The 14,170-nt window shown below is 36.6% G+C and overlaps 1 pseudogene; it reads left to right on the top strand.

Moving 5' to 3' along the window:
• The window catches only part of LOC137656317 (uncharacterized), a 1,755-nt pseudogene extending 871 nt beyond the window's left edge, over positions 1 to 884 (top strand).
• Positions 885 to 14,170: the final 13,286 nt, after the last annotated feature.

Here is a 14,170-nt window from a genome sequence, read left to right as displayed (position 1 = left end):
TGTTTGTTAGGAAGGTGTTGAAGGAATTAGTCGGGGTAAATAAGCTGTTCCAAGCTAAAAGGGCTGATGTTACGATATTAACTCAAGATTTATTGATCATGTATAGAAATATAATGCAAATAATTGTAGAGCCTACTCATCTTGCAAAGTGTCCAGTTGAACAACTTCCTGGGCTTAAATTTTTAGATTATATGATGCCGGTGTCTGTTATTAATTTTGGATTTGAGTTTAGAACAGCTGCATTAAAATGTATTCTTAAAGACACTCAAATTACGCATGTTAAAGAACAATGCAGAACTTTTGTGGTAGAGTTGATTAAAGAAATACCAAGGCGACTTCCTGAAAATATCGAGTACTCATTAATGTTGGGAAAACTGGACCCTAAACATGCTACCTCTCAGAGCAAAGATAACATATCTCCATTAGCTGCAAAGAATAGGTCAACTTTTAATGATATGGACCAAGTTGAGAATGAATGGCAGGCTTTATGGTTCAGAGAATGGCCTCAAGATTGCATGAAAGAGGTTTTTTCATTCTGGGCATTAATTAACGAAAAGAGCAATTCAATAGGCCAGAAAAGATTTCCTTATATTTCATCCTTGGACTTAGCACTTCTTTCACTGCCATTCTCTAATGCCTCGGTCGAGAGGATATTTTCTCAAATGAACGTAGTACACAATAAGTTGAGGAACCGCCTAGTTGTACGGAGCGTAGAGGTAATTTTGCAAATAAGGTATGGCCTAAAGCTTCAAAATGACACTTGTATAACTTATGAGCCACCTATTGATATGGTAAAAAATTTTATTGCTAAGGATGTAATTGAATACGAGGAATGTAACAGTGATTTGCTGGTTTTAGCAGATGAGGACGAAGAGGAATATTGATGTTAATTTGTAGTGTTTAGGCTTTCTAACTATTATTGATTATTGCTTTTCTTCGTGCACATGTTAATTCTTATTGTCTCAATTTCTAAGGAATATCTTTGTTGCTGTTTTATCCAAGGATAATTGTAATTGTGGCACTCTACAGCCCTTGTTGGCCAGTAGGCCTACTGTATATTTTCAAAATAAAGCGGGGAATTCCAAAACTTAACTTATCTATACATCTTTTGAAAATGTAAAGCACTTAGATTTCCTATCACTGAATGATGTGTTCAAGGGAAATCGAACTTACAGTAAATTTGAAAAAACAATTATTCATGGGATATTTTGTGGGAGCCTGAGAATACTTTGTGGGAATCTGTGGGGTTTTGGGGTCCCATTTGTGGGATTTCCTTCTTGACAAAACGGCAACACTGCTCTCTCTCTGGGGGTTGGTAACACTGTCTCGGTTTGTAAACACGCATTGTATGAGCTCTCTATACAATGAGTTTTTGTGCAAGTTCTAGCGATACTACACCTTTCATCGTGCTATATAAGTTACAGTAAGACTCAGTGACCATTTTAGTAACAACAGTGTGTATATAGGACTTTTATACTAGTCTGTGGTTAAGATATAAAAACTCATACCCCGTGGCATACCCACTCGGTCGGCGGCGCCTCAGTTCGCGCATGCGCAGTGTATGTGTGAGGTGGAAGGGCTGCTGCTTCACCAAAAATGGCTTACTCCGGTCCAGCCTCTGTTTCTGAGGTTGAAAATGATCTTCACTTGTCTGATGCTGAGGATGTAGATATGACTCATTGGCCAATACTCACACATTCTCTTCCTCACAAGCCCTCCAGTACTGTTGCTAATACCCCCATGAAGCGCCCAGTGGATTATGGGTCAGATACTAGTAGTGCTCCACAGTCTCCTGCTGCTAAAACATCCAAGTGTCATGAGTCTTTCACTAGACAAAAGAGTGATGTCACTCTGCCTCACCCCCCTACACGACATGCTTCCTCTGCTACCCCAGCTTTTGCTCCCCGTGATGAGTATGCTAGGTTGGTCTTCAAAGAAAATTTGAGCACTGACACTAAACTACGATGGCTGACTGAAGTAAACAAAACCTTCAATCTTGATAAGGAGCTGGCAGAGGTGAAGATGTCTGCTATCACATCTAAGTTTGTATATATCGCAAGGAGTCGTGAGGACATCATTGGCAGGGTGAAGGGTGGTGAATTTCTGTCCATAAGCCTAGATATTCAAGATTCAATAGACAGACCCCGTAAGTATTTAACTTATCTTATTACTCGTTACCCTATTGAAGCAGACCCTAACCTTGCTAAGGAACTGCCTGGTGTATACAGTGCACGAAGATTTCTTCAAAATGGGAACCCTATTAATCGCATTGTCATCACATGGAGTCTACTAGAACCACCACCATCTGTCTATGAGTTTTCCTTCCTCCCTTGCCTCCCTCCTTGTGAATTACGCAGGATGAAGGATGATCAGCCCAACTGTTTCAACTGCTGGGGTACTGGCCATATCTCCCGATATTGCTCTGCCTCACCTAAGTGTGCCTGGTGTGCTGCAGCCCATTCCACACGCACCTGTCCATACCGTAAACCTGTTACTGATGCTTCCACCTCATTGTCAGAATCATCATTAACTCCAGAGACTGTGCATTAGAAATGCCCTCGTTGTGGTGAAGCAGGAGTTAATGTTTGGCATGGATGTTCCAAACGGTCGCGCGCTGCCACGCAGTCACTTCCACTGACGACACCACCACCACCACCACAACCAGTGTCAACCGTCTCATCATACTCTCCTGAATCAGCTGAAATTTCAAAACTTCGTAAGGCTGTTGCTGCCTTGGAATCGCACTGTACAGCACTAACAACACGTTTTGATGCTATTGATGCACGCTTCGATAGCTTGATCGTTCAACAGGCTACCACTGCAAGTAACCTCGATACACTGGTCAAGGCACAACAAGTTCTTATAACCTCTGTTGCCTCACTTACTGAGAAGCTAGACACTGTTGCCTCTTGTCTTGAAAGGGTCAGTGGCCTCCTGCCAGCTCAGCCTCCTCCACTTGGTGCACCATCTAACAGTGCTGCTTCTACGGTACATGCTCGACCTGTCTCTCGCAGTGTTAAGGGTAAACTTCGCTAGACTCATGCAACTACATGTCCTTTCATGGAATGCCCTTGGAATTAGACAATACTCCAGACTGACTGCACTCAGGACATATGTTTATCGCCATCACCCACAAGTAATATTTATTCAAGAAGCCTTCCCTGGCGGTGCTCAGCCAGGTGATGAAGCTCCAAAACTCTCTGGTTATGTTTCATATGTACATCATGTCAGGAATGGTCTTATTACTTACATCCACTCTACTCTCCCTCATCAACTCCTTCGCTCATCAGCAGATATTAACATGACCTTCCAACTTTTTCAGGTTAAGATAGGTGATGGTCATATTCGATTATGCAATGTTTACTCTGCCCCTGGCCTAATTAACCTCTCAGCACTTCCTACACCTACAAACCTTGGCATGATCTACATGGGGGATTTCAATGCCAGACACCCAAATCTAGGTGATATCTCTCCGATTCCCAACCGCAGTGGAGTTCCTCTGCTCAACTACATCCGTCGTTACCATTTAACCCGTTGGGATACAGGTGGTGCCACACACATCCGGGGGGGCACTCTTGATCATATCCTTACATCTGGGCTTGTAGCATCACATGTCTCCTGTCATTCTGTTCCCTCGCTCTTTTCTGACCATGTTGCCTTATGTCTACAGTACGCAATACAGACTCATCCAAGTGACCCCTATCATCGTACCCGCATCACCATTCCACCCAAGTACTGCCCAACATATGTTTCATACATCTCATCTGTCCTACCTACCTTTGATAAACACTCTCCAGAACACCTGTATAATTCTTTGGTAAAAGCTACCCATGACTTCTATCAACTATATATCGCCAGACCTCACATCAAAAGTCATCTTGTTGCCCATGCTTGGACCTTGGATCAACGCATTATGCAAGCAGAGAGAGTTGCGGCCGATGCTGGCCTTTCCTTTCAGACACAACCGACACCTAATCATCTACTTCAATATCAGCAGGCGAGGGATGATTTAGTTGCTCTCCAGAAGTGTGTCTACACTGAGTCGTGGTATAAATACACTGACCTAATTAACCACCAGACTAGCATTGGGACCATGTGGCATCTCATTAAAAGGACTGTCAAGAAAAAAACCATACGTGCACTTCATCACAGTCCACAAGCATATGCCCAGGATCTCATCACTACTTGGTCAACCCAGTCACGGTCCAGTAATCTCCCTGTACAAATCCAAGAAGCACTCTCTTCCCAGAGCAATTTACGCAACCTTCGTCTGATGGCTGCATTGTTGGAATCGGACGAGGAGGACAAAGAGCTGATCACCGAGGATGAGCTGCGACGTGCTGTTATGGGAAATAAAAATTCTGCTCCTGGAGATGATGGCCTTACTTATCAAGTGCTTCGTCTTCTCCAGAAGGTTCCTGGAAATCCTCTTCTACAATTGTATAATCTTTGCTACCAACTTGGATATGTACCTGCTGCCTGGATCATTAGCACAATTATTCCTATCCCAAAGCCTGGAACTGATAAATACCGGCCTATCTCCCTCACCTCATGTTTTAGTAAAGTGTTTGAGCGTATATTACTAACCAGGCTAATGTACCGGTTACAAGAAAAACTTTCTCCCCATTTGTATGGCTTTCTTCCACAGAGGAGTACTCATCACTGTTTAGCTGAACTCTACTCCCGATTGTCCTCCAACAGTGTTGTTGCCTTCCTTGACCTCAAAAGTGCTTTTGATATAGCCAACCGGGATATAATTCTTGATCAGCTTGTCGAATTTGGTGTCAGAGGAAACCTTCTGAAGTGGATAAACGGTTATCTCAGTAACAGAAAATCGCGTGTTTTCTTCAAAGGTGCATGTAGCTCCTATGAAAATTTTGAGCTTGGCACACCTCAGGGCGGTGTATTGAGCCCATTTCTTTTTAATATACTTATGCACCGTGTACTGTCTCTCCTCCCTGCTATCCCTGGAACCACTGTAACCTGCTATGCTGATGATGTCTGCATCCACTCCACTACCCCTCGAGACCTTCAACGTGTCCTTCAAGACTTCTACAGGTCCTGTACCTCCTGTGGCCTCATACTCTCCCCAGAAAGAAGCAGAATCTTCTCTGCGCGGAATCTCCGAGACCTGCCAGTGTTCACTATGGGTGGGAATATTATACCTCACTGCACACAGTATACATATCTAGGTGCACCAGTCAGGATCATCCCTGCTATACCCGCACGACAACGAATCCACCCCATGGTGAAAAACCTTCTTGATCGACTGGAGCCTCGCTTCACTCCCATCAAGTGGCTTGCGACCAGGGCCACAGGTATATCTATCCCCGTGGCTAAAACCCTCTATATCCTCTTCCTGAGGTCAGTTGTTGACTATTTATCTCCTGCTTTAATTCAATTACCCAGACAGGCATTACAACCACTAGAACTGTTCCAAAATAGGGTATTGAGGTTTATCCTAGGTTGCCCTCCTTCCACTCGGATAGTCAACATGCAGACCGAACTCATGTTACCTCCATTAATAGAGAGAATTTATGCCAATGTAACTTTGTTTTCTGTTAAATGTCTACACTCTCCACAATTTACTCCAAACTTCTCTGCTGTCCTCAGAGCATCACTTGACGAAGATGCACCAAGACCTCAACTCCGGCCAGGGGGCCATAACCTAGTTAGGACAGTATGTGAAAATCTTCGACACCTTGATATTGCTGTACCTGAGCAAGCTGTCATCCAAGATTTGCCACCATGGCGGGTTCCTATTCCTGCTGTCACTTTCACACCAACCTCTAAAGATGCCCATGCCAGTCTACAGAAACAGCTGGTTTTGGAAACAATATCCAATCTGTCAATTTCAGTTCCTGCAGGACACCACATCTACGTTGACGGCTCAGTACAGGCAGATGGAAGTGCAGCATGTGCTATGTTCTCCCAAACTTTAGAACCTCCTGAGGGTGGGTGGCATGGTCGCAGGCTGCCAAACTCATCCAGTTCCACTTATTGCGAACTTCAAGGTATATGGGATGCAGTAACTCTACTTGTTAGAAGAAATGTGAATGGCTTGGTGATCTGCGACTCCAAATCTGCACTCCAGGCACTGACATCTTCTAGGCCCAGCTGTGGTCGTGTTGTGCGAGACATACTGTGTCAACTCGCTGCTGCTTACAATGCCTCGCTTGTCGTGTCCTTCATGTGGATGCCCTCCCATATTGGGCTTGCTGGGAATGACATGGTGGACAGTCTTGCTAAAGCGGCCTGCACACTGGACCTTGATGACAGAAATGATGAGCCCTCACTTCGCTGCCTTAAACATAGAATATTTTCAGCAGCTTTTGCTTGTACAGTACAGCGCAGGGATGCAGAGAGGGGCACTAGTGTTTCCATACAACATCACGATAACTTTCTGCATAGCCGTCACAAGTACCGGCGTCGTGGACTCATGGTGCGTAGGCATAATGTCGTAAGTGCCAGGATAAGGTTGGGATATCGTCCTGTGTGGCAGGTTGGACAGACACTAGATATACCACACTACACCTCATGTAAACTGTGTAACCTTGCTAATGCCAATAACCTTGAACACTACTGTCTTCATTGCCCCACTGTCAGGAATCTGTTACCTCAAGGACAAAATTTACTTCAAACCTGTCAATATTTACTCAAAGATGACCACCTAGATGTAATTTTGACTCGTCATCCACACTTTGGTGGCTGCTAAACTGTCTGCTGCAGTTGTTGTGAGAATGAATACGAACTCATATATGTTATTTTTGTGAATGATATACTGATGATTCAATGCTGTAATTTTTTTTTTTTTTTTTTTTTCCTTGTAATTTCTGATACACTGTATGTAACCTTGTTTGACGTCGTTGGTCGTAATGAATTTATTAAATAATCGTAAGTGCCAGGATAAGGGTGGGATATCGTCCTGTGTGGCAGGTTGGACAGACACCAGATATACCACACTACACCTCATGTAAACTCTGTAACCTTGCTAATGCCAATAACTTAAACACTATTGCCTTCATTGCCCTACTGTCAGGAATCTGTTACCTCAAGGACAAAAATTTATTTCAAACCTGTCAATAGTTACTCAAAGATGACCACCTAGACGTGATTTTGACTCGTCATCCACACTTTGGTGGCTGCTAAACTGTCTGTTGCAGTTGTTGTGATAATGGAGTACAAACTCATATATGTTATTATTGTAACTGATACACTGATGATTCAATGCTGTAATTTTTCTTTTTAAGTTGATTTTTGATGTACTGTATGTAATTGCCAATATATACCTTTGTTTGACGTCTTTGGGCGTAATAAATTTATTAAATAAATCTCTCTCTCTCTCTCTCTCTCTCTCTCTCTCTCTCTCTCTCTCTCTCTCTCTCTCTCTCTCTATAATATTGGATTAGAATTGTGTAAGAGTAATAGGTAGATTTTCATATTCTTCATTTTAATATATAACTACTTTTGTCTTCATAGAATAAGTTGTTTTAGGAAAATTATGGTGACCTAATTCCAGCAATAAAATGAAAAAAAGCCAGGCCGCTATATTAGGTTTAAATCTTTTATCAAATTATAAATCATATTGAAAATGAAGAATGAATTATTTGAATAATTTAAGAACGTGCATTCGGGTGATAATTTATTTATTGTTTGCATATATTCTTTGGGGCTTTGGTTAGTTGAGGCAATTGAGTTGAAAAAGCAATCTAAAACTTGTAGAGAATGTTTTATGTTGAACCAGCTGACACAAGTCTTTTTATAGTTTTGATATGAAAGGTCCATTTTGATGTTATTATTGTTCTTAAAATATTTTATTTTGATTGTTCACTACTTCTCTTGGAGTTTATTTCCTTATTTCATTTTCCCTCTTAGCTATTTTTCCCTGTGGGAGCCCTTGGGCTTGTATCATCCTGCTTTTCCAGCTAGGGTTATAACTTGGCAAGTAATAATAATAATAATAATAATAATAATAATAATAATGATGATGATGATCATGATAATAATAACAATAATAATAATAATATTATTATTATTATTATTATTATTATTATTTTTATTATTTTATTATTATTATTATTATTATTATTGTTTTATTATTATTATTTTATTATTATCATTATATTATTTTATTATTATGATTATTATTTTATCATTATTATTATTTTGTTATTATTATTATTATTATTATTATTATCATTATTAGCAACAACAATACCAATAACAACATCAATAACCTCTTTGTGAGTTTTTCGCAGCCACCAAAAAACTAGCTCTCAGAACTTCTAACCGAATTAGAACCTATTTCGACCTAATACATTGGCTCCAATGAGTATCTCACCATCTCTCTCGGCTTAATTTTCTCTGAGACTCGAGAAGCAGCTAAGGCCAATTTTCTTTATTTGTCTCGCGGGCGTCTTTAGCCAAATTTAAAGGACAGCTCAATGGCTGCCTTTGGGTTAGATAGCTTGCTCGTTACTATTTCTTGGTGTTAATAGTCAGGCCTTCTCCGTCATGAGGTTCGATACTACAAAGTACTCCAGAAGGCAAAGAGTCATGGCTTTTACCAACGGAGATCTTCCCGGACAATTCCATCCTGCTCGTGATACTAGGCATGCAGTTAATTCTGATAGTCAGGCCTTCTACATCATGAGGTTGAATACTACACAGTACTCTATTGTAGAAGTTTTTATTCCTAATTTGATAGTTGAATTTAATGTTTGTAAGTTTTTGTTCTAGAACTCATCAGAAAAAAATATTTTAACATAATAATAAGGGCAGTCGTTTCTAAAGTTTATTGCATTGAAATTGATTTGGTCTTTTTTAATATTTTTACTCTAACTTATCAGAAAAAAATCAATTTTTACTTATGTTTATTGTGGAAGTCGTTTCTAAAGTCTATTGCATTGAAGTTAATTTAATCTTTTTAATAATTTTATTTTGGAACTCATCAGAAAAAAATATGATTTTACTTACAATAATAATGGCAGTCATTTTTAAAGTCTACTGCATTGAAAATGATTTGATCTTATTTTTTTTTTTTTTGTTCTGAAACTCATCTGAAAAAAAAAAAATAGATTTTAACTTATAATAATAATGGCAGTCGTCTCTGATATCTATTTCTTTGAAATTTATTTAATCATCTTAATCTTTTTATTCTAGAACTTATCAGAATTTTTTTTACTTATAATATTAATGGCAGTTTTTCTAAAGTCTATTGCAATGGAATGATTTAATTTTTTTCCCTGGAATTCATCTGAACATATTTTTTACTTAGGCCTATAATGATAATGGCATTCGTTTCAAAAGTATAGACATTAATATTAAAGGCAGACCGAAAGACCAACCATTACTTTTAATGCAGATTCCATTTGACGGAAAAAAAAACAGCAAAAACATAACACAACTTTGTCTTGGAACCACTTTGACAGCAAACCAGTCATTCTACTGACATATGACACTTTTTTTTTTTTTTTAGCTCAAAATAGTTTTGTTTCAACTACCCTGCACATAGTCTATTGTATTATAAGATTTCCTTTGTAATATATATATATATATATATATATATATATATATATATACACAGTATATATGTATATATATATATATATATATATATATATATATATATATGTATATATATATGTATATATATATATGTATATATATATGTATATATATATATATATATATATATATATATATATATATATATATATATATATATATATATATATATATATATATATGTCAATTTATAAAATTGATAACAAGCCGACATAAATAATTTTGCTAATCGAGAGGAACAGATAATTCTATTCTCTCTCTCTCTCTCTCTCTCTCTCTCTCTCTCTCTCTCTCTCTCTCTCTCTCTCTCAGACGTCACAAGAAAGACCCTTCCATTTATCAAACACCTCCGCTGAGAATTCACCTCGTCCTTCCATCTTGTATTTAACAACTTTTGTATTGAGAGCTAGACACACACACACACACACACATATATATATATATATATATATATATATATATATATATATATATATATACATACATACATACATACATACATATATATATATATATATATATATATATATATATATATATTATATACATACATATATACACACACTGTATATATAAAAAAGGGCAAACCCAAGGCACGAACAAAGACATATGAGACATTTTATTACGATTTATTATGGGATATGAAGATATTCAAGATTAATTTTTATTTTATTTCTGGGGTGGTTTGACCATTGAGGTCAGCTAGCCTCAATAATCTTAATTACCTGGATATTTCAAACTTACATAAAACGGTACTCCCATTGTGATTATCATGAATAGAATTATTTGTATTGTTGATAACATTAAAGAGACCACCCCATTATTACTTTTCAAGAATTAGTCGTTTCTTGTAAAGGCGGATAGGTACAGAGAAACGAAACCATATAATGGTTACTATGAGATTTAAGCTGTAAATTTTTCAATATGCAAAGTTTGTCTGCTTCTTATACTATATTTTTCATGCGATATCTTTGCATCCTTGCATGAAGCTGGAATTTTTTTTATTAATTGTAAAATCTTCAACGAGAAGCATCATTGAATCTATTTTCTTAGAAGGAATGGCAACATTTACATTTCACTTTTTGGAAAAGCTTCAACGAGAAGCGTCATTGTAAATATCATTTAGAGAAAATTTTTGGTTTACATTATTTTCATATGAGTTTATTGTTCTATATTTTTCCTCCTCCTGCCTCATAAAGGTCTCTGCTAGCTAAGTCCTCCTGGTTATCCGTCGCAAACACTTCCTCGTAGTTACCTGTCGCAGACACTTCCGCATAAAATGAAATTATATAGCGCTCCAATTAAGAAAAAAAAAAAAAAAAAATCTTTCGAGAATCACACCACAAAAGAGAAGACCATAAATCTTTCACCTGTGTTCTATTCTGAGCGTTGCCGTCCTCGGATTTACTGGGAAATATTCATAATCGTTTTGGCGTGAAGGGAAGGTGTGACCTCAAGCAAAATTAGCAACAGACTCCATTATGCAGCCTACTGGTATTCTAACTTCATGTTATTACATTCTACGCAGAAGGGTCGGGCGTACCTGGAATCGCCTGGAATGAGATGAAATTTTCAAGTAGTGAGATATTTATTTATTTTCGGCTGGAATTACACGGTTTGGTGGCATTGCATTAAGGCTATTTATTTCCCTTATCTCGAGCCTCAGTTGGCACTTCGTAATCTGCTGAACTATGTGATGCATTTAGACTTTCTCACGAAGCTTGGAATTACCTGTTTATCTAGTAAGGTATGTAATGTAATTATTGTTGACTGGGTAACTTTATATTAAGTCAAAAGTCCGTCTCACCTTCTTGTTTAGAGTATGTGAAGTTATGATATGTCATAAAATTGGATATTGAATATGTATGTCGTCCTTGGTATATATGAATATATGATAAATAAGATAAAATGTGATATTTAGGATATTTCTAAAGACAAACTAGAAACATTATTACTGATGAATTCTATTAGTTTTTAAAGGTTAACTAAAGGCATTATTACTGATGCATTCTATTAGTTTTTAAAGATTAACTAAAGGTATTATTACTGGTGAATTCAATTAGTTTTTTTAAAAACAAACTTAAAGGCATTACTAGTAATGAATTCAATTAGTTTTTAAAGACAAACTAGAGGTATTATTACAGATTAATTCAATTAGTTTTAAAAACAAACTAAAGGCATTATTACTGACGAATTCAGTTAGTTTTTAAAGATAAAGTAAAGCATTATTATTTAAAAATTCAATTAGTTTTATAGACAAACTAAAGGCATTATTACTGAGGAATTCAGTTAGTTTTGAAAGATGAAGTAAATGCATTATTACTTAGGAATTCAATTAGGTATAAAGACATACCAAAGGCATTATTACTAATGAATTCAATTAGTTTTTAGGCAAACTAAAGGCATTATTACTGATGAGTTCAATTAGTTTTTAAAGACAAGCTAGAGGCATTACCAGTGATGAATTCAATGAGATTAATCACTCCTAGAGCTTGTTCGAATTTGGCCTTTGGAATTTGTGGAAGATTGTTTTCAAGGTATTAGCCTCTCGTCTTGCTCCAAACGAATGCAAAATCATTATAAATTGAAACAACGGTAATAAATGTAGAGAACATTTGATAATATTTCAAATTCGAAAAACTCCAAATTTGGTTATAGTGAATATACAGTCGAACCAATTGGTCGGCTTTTTTTTTTCTTTTTTTTTTCTTTTTTTCAATGTCTAAACTTAGGTTAACCAGATGGACTAAAACTTAGATATCCTTTCTGTTGCTCTTGCTAGACTAGATTGATTGATTTGGAGTTTTCTGGCATCCTAACATAAAAGGTCCTTGACGCCGATATAGTTTGTTATAAATGAAGATTAAAAGGAAATTGTATTTGAAACCATAATAGCAAAAGTATTATTATTATTATTATTAGTATTAGTATTAGTATTAGTATTATTAGTATTTTTAGTATTATTATTAGCTAAGTTATAAGCCTAGTTATAAAAGCAGGATGCTATAAGCCCAAGAGCTCCAACAAGAAAAAATAGCCTGGTGAGGAAAGGAAATAAGGTAATAAAAATGTTATTATTATTATTATTATTGTTGTTGTTATTGTTATTACGATTATTATTATTATTATTATTATTATTATTATTAGCTAAGTTATAATACTAGTTAGTAAAGCAGGATGCCATAAGCCCAAGAGCTTCAACAGGAAAAAATAGCCCAGTGAGCCAGTGAGGAAAGGAAATAAGGAAATAAATAAAGCCTTCAGACCTGCTTTTGAAAAAAAAAAAAGAAAAAAAAAAAAAAAAAAAACACTAAAATTACCGCTAGCGTAGTACAGCACATCCTGCCCAATAATCTTATCTGGAGTCAATGTCGACTTGGCTTGTGGGGTGAGTTGTAGCCTGACTCTTGGGGGGGGGGGGGGGGGGTGAGTTGTGTGTGTTGTATAAGCTCACTTAAAACAGTGAAATAGGTGCTGTTGTGAAGCTCGCGGCTCCCGTACTATCGAACATAAATTGGTTGTAAACAGAGAGATGTCTATATCTGATCGGTGATTAGCTGCAGTGGTCTATCAGTCAAAACCATCTCCTACCATATGACATACTTTGTAATCACCGGCCACATCCATTTTCCTTCTCTTATTCATTCACCCTTTATCACACCCCTTTCTCTCATTTATTCTTCCCTACCTCCTCACCACACTCCTTTACTTCCTCTCACCTCACTCGCCACAACCCATTTTCTTCCTCACTTAGTCCTTCCTCCTTTTCCTACCACATTCATTTCCTCCTTATTTCTACCACGTCCCTCGTAACACATCAGTTTCCCCCTACCCTCACCCCCCCTCCCCCACCCGTTTTGCCCTCTGGTGTTAATCTGTTCCGTTTCCCCTCACGCCACTTAACCCAATTCAAGTCTCCTTTTTCACTTGTCTTCTCAGACGGAATATTTCACAGGATTATCAGCGTCGTCCTTCTCCTCCTTCCTAGACGCTCCTTAATAGATAGTGATTCATTCGTTGAGAGAGAGAGAGAGAGAGAGAGAGAGAGAGAGAGAGAGAGAGAGAGAGAGAGAGAGAGAGAGAGAGAGAATACGTTAATTTCTTCCAGTTTCTAGGAGGATATTTCATATAAATGTTGGTTTCTTCATCATTTTGTATATACAGTATATCTATTTATCTATCTATATATATGTATATATATAATGTATATATATATATATATATATATATATATATATATATATATATATATATATATATATTTATATATTTATATATATGTATGTATATATAGACAGATATATATTTATGTATATATAGACAGATACATATATATATATATATATATATATATATATATTTATATTTATATATATGTATGTATATATAGACAGATATATATTTATGTATATATAGACAGATACATATATATATATATACAATATATATATATAATATATATATATATATATATATATATAATATATATATATATATATATATATATATATATATATATATACATGTGTATACATTATATAAATATTTATATATATGTGTATATATACAAATTATATAAATAATATCTCCTTCGTATAGTGGG

The sequence above is a fragment of the Palaemon carinicauda genome, chromosome 17, assembly GCF_036898095.1.
Source record: "Palaemon carinicauda isolate YSFRI2023 chromosome 17, ASM3689809v2, whole genome shotgun sequence".
NCBI classification, from domain to species: Eukaryota; Metazoa; Arthropoda; class Malacostraca; order Decapoda; family Palaemonidae; genus Palaemon; species Palaemon carinicauda.
Note: the sequence above shows the minus strand (reverse complement) of the source record. Positions and strands in the feature narration are given on the sequence as shown.